At 44.1% G+C, this 3503-nt stretch overlaps 1 protein-coding gene across 1 annotated transcript in view; it reads right to left on the bottom strand.

The window, feature by feature from the left end:
* LOC109541898 (putative ferric-chelate reductase 1 homolog) overlaps positions 1-3503 on the bottom strand; it is a gene marked incomplete at its 3' end in the record, with an annotated part of 23308 nt that overhangs the window by 1395 nt on the left and 18410 nt on the right.

The following is a 3503-nucleotide window of genomic DNA, read 5'->3' as shown; positions in this document are numbered from 1 at the left end:
GCTTTTTCAGGATGCCAATACTGGCCATCGAGTTGATATGGTCCTAAAGTGGTTGAAAGCAACCGCAGATGAATGCTTGCGAACAGGGAATACTAGAAACTGTAGCCCCACGTACGTTTCCAGTATAGCATCCATCTTGTGGTTCAGTAAAGAGGCCGAAATTGGCTACGACTTGAAGGAACTTATAACTCTGGACCTGTTTGATGCGATCTACGATTTGAAAATGAGAACCACCAACAACAGTTTAAAATATACATTGGATTGTCTTCTGTGCTCCGTGTGCTACATTCGTTCCGAATTATTTCCGCTGTTGCTGCAGAAAGTCGGCGTTCTTGTGCCCAATCTGTCCACTGATCGAGCCGCCTCAATCAGCGATGATCGCAAAGATGCAGAAGGAATGACGGATGACCACAAGGAAGACTACGCGAATTGCGAATGGTATGGTCATTTGATCATACGGGATTTGTCGGAATTGGATTTATCGCAAGAACAACTGGAGACTGTGGCTTTGGCTAGCAGGTCACCCACCGCAATCCAGCAACTGTTAGACTCAGGGTTGCCGAAACTGTTGAATAACGCCATTCACGAATTTTGCAATAAGAACGACCAGGACAGTTCGGTGCCGATGGCCAAACTCGAGCAAGTGGCCGCAATATTGCAGTTCTTTACTAACGCCTGTGATGAGAAGATGCTTAGAGACTGGCTTGGATCCCCAGATGGATCTTCGTTTTGGCCTCAGCTCTTACATTGGCTCTGCAAGAATCCATTCAACAGCGCCAATATGCAGTCCGAGGCCCTCGTACATTTAGAAGAAATTTGTGTGAAGTTTTTGTCGAAATGCTGTTTGTGTCATCCGACGAATCAAGCTCGTTTAGCGACAGTCCTATGTGAAGTGATATCCTTGCAGCAAAACGACATTTCTGGCTTTTTGCGCCGACTTATACTTCAGTTGCTTCTGGAGAACGAGAAAGTGCCAGTCATCATTGAAGCAAATTTTGCACTCTACCAAAACTTCAACATTTTTGAACTGATCGTTCCAGTCCATCCGGCATTTAAACAGACACACCATCGCAGAACGTCGTATATGAGTACTTCAACCTGTTTAGGCGAAATCTTGGAGGGATATATTTCGTGCCCCCCCAACGCGTCCGCCTCCAAATCGGAATCGGTATCGTCCAAAAAGTCTTCGACCATATCAAAAAAAGACACCTCGCATCTCAAAGACTTTTATGTGGCGGAGTTTGGAGTGTTAAGCATGGCCGCGGGAAATACTGCTAAAGACAAACGTGCTAAAGACATTAAGAATCTTGCTGCTGTCACACCCCAATCGAAGAAGAAGCGCTACGCGTCAGAGACTCTGGTCTACGATATAATCGAGGGGCGATGCATCTCATGTCAAGCTTTTCCCGGCGAACCGCTTCCGTTGAGCTTGAATTTGGGGCAACTGCTGCTACTCATCGAATCGAAAAACATCACGAACAACTGGCCATTTCTTCATCTCACAGTTAGTGAGAGCACAAGTAAGTGTGCGATTTTTCGCTATTGTAATCGTGTCTGTTATGGCTCAATTTCGTAGGTGATGAACGCAAACATCAGACCAAGGAAGCGATTTATATGGTCCAACAACAGCACCCCATTTGCAACGCATTGCTGGCATTCAGCTCTATTGGTGGCTTGGCTCTTTTAGCTCAGCACTTACCTACAGTATATCCTGAGGCGATCAGAGTTGCAAATCCTGAAAAGACGATGCCTGATTTCTCCGAATCCGAATGGATTAAGCTAGAAGGTATGCGCTGAGCTCTCACTGAGTCACTCATGATTTTTACTGTGCTCAACTTTCTCAGATGCCGATGATCTATACGAGGATATCGAAGAGGTGATGAGTAACTCTGCATCGCCCAGTTCGACGGGAACAATCTCGCAAATTCCTCCACATTCCCTAACTGCGTTCAGTTTGTTTTTGCGACTGCCTGGATATGCAGACGTGCTACTAAAAGACACCAAAAAGGCGATTTGTCTGTTAAGACTTATGTTGGGCGTTACTGACGACGGAGAAGGTAGACTGGCCAGGGCTTTGGACGAATGTCTAACTTTTCGACTGTTTGTTTTGTTTAGGTCGAGACATGTTGCAGTGGGCCGTGGCCTCATCTTTGGCAACCTTTCCATTTGAAGTGTTACGCCAGCTTTACGACGTATCCCCTTTGTGTTCCGACGATGGCCGACTTCTACGAAGAATCAGTATTAGTAGTGGAGCTGTGCAGCTAATTCTGTCTTGCCTGGGACTGCTGACGCATCACTCCTCAACCAATCATGAGAAGGACTCCGTTAAGAATCAGAAAACGAAGGAAGAACGCCAGCTTTACTGGGCGAAAGGTGGGGACTGTAAACTGAATTTGAATTTAAATGAGTAATGCGATTTTCTGTTTGTGATTAAAGGTACGGGATTCGGAACTGGATCCACCCAACAAAGCTGGAACGTTGAGCAAGCCCTAATGAAACAGAAAACTGAAGAGGAGCATGTGACAGTCTTATTGGATGTATTGGCAAGTTATATCAACCCCAATGATGAAGCTGGTGAAGAACTGGTCGGATATGTTCTACCGCCTCAGTTTCCCGAGATGTTAGCCAAAAGGTAAACTAAAAGGCTGTGCAAACTTGTTGTTTTTACAGTTTGTTTAACTAATTTTTCAGCGCTTTGCTCCCAGCCATTAGTTCCTATCTAAGAAATGATTCAGTATTAGACATGGCTAGACACATACCGCTCTATAAGGCCGTGTTGAAAGTTCTTAGAGCTTTGGCTCTCATTAAGCAGCTAGCCAAGCTGTTGTTACCGCAAAATTCCGAATGCAGCGAACTCTCGGTTAGTTCATTGCTCAATAATATGAGGACGTGCGTCGATACATATGCGAGTAAATTGAGGTAAGTTTTGCGAATACTTGTGCAACAAATAAGTCCAAAATCATACATTGTTTCTCGTTGACAAACAGTCTACCGACAATATTTTTTTAAAAACTGGCTTCATCTTTTCGTGATGATTTCTGATGAAGGCAATTTGGATGGACTTTACAAAAAGTCCAAAAAAGGGCCGGAAAGGGTTCTACATCAAATCAAAAAAATCAGTTGATTCCAGCTAGCAAATGAAAAGTTCTGATAGTTTTTGTATCAATACACTCAATAATTCACCACTTGCCCAATGCGAATGAACTCGGTTGCTTTATGATCACCCGAGTCTTATAAAGAAACAAATTCACAGCGAGTGCGATTAAAATCCAGCGTATAAATCTCTCTAAAAAAAAGACCAATCACTCATGATAGCAGGTGATCCAGACATGTTTTCTTAATTAGACTATGAAGGCTTTCACGGCCGGTCAAATCACATATAGAAATGATTTTCATGGGAATTTCTTTCTGACGTTTCGTCCACAACTGCGGTGGACATTATCAAAGGCGATGAGGCAGTGGGCGAAGTGATCTCCCGTCCTTTCCGACTAAGACTGGTTCAA

This window comes from Dendroctonus ponderosae, unplaced genomic scaffold (assembly GCF_020466585.1).
Source record: "Dendroctonus ponderosae isolate FM_Combo_2020 unplaced genomic scaffold, Dpon_F_20191213v2 Dpon_F_20191213_6, whole genome shotgun sequence".
Taxonomy (NCBI): Eukaryota; Metazoa; Arthropoda; class Insecta; order Coleoptera; family Curculionidae; genus Dendroctonus; species Dendroctonus ponderosae.
This window is presented reverse-complemented; position numbering and strand designations above follow the sequence as displayed.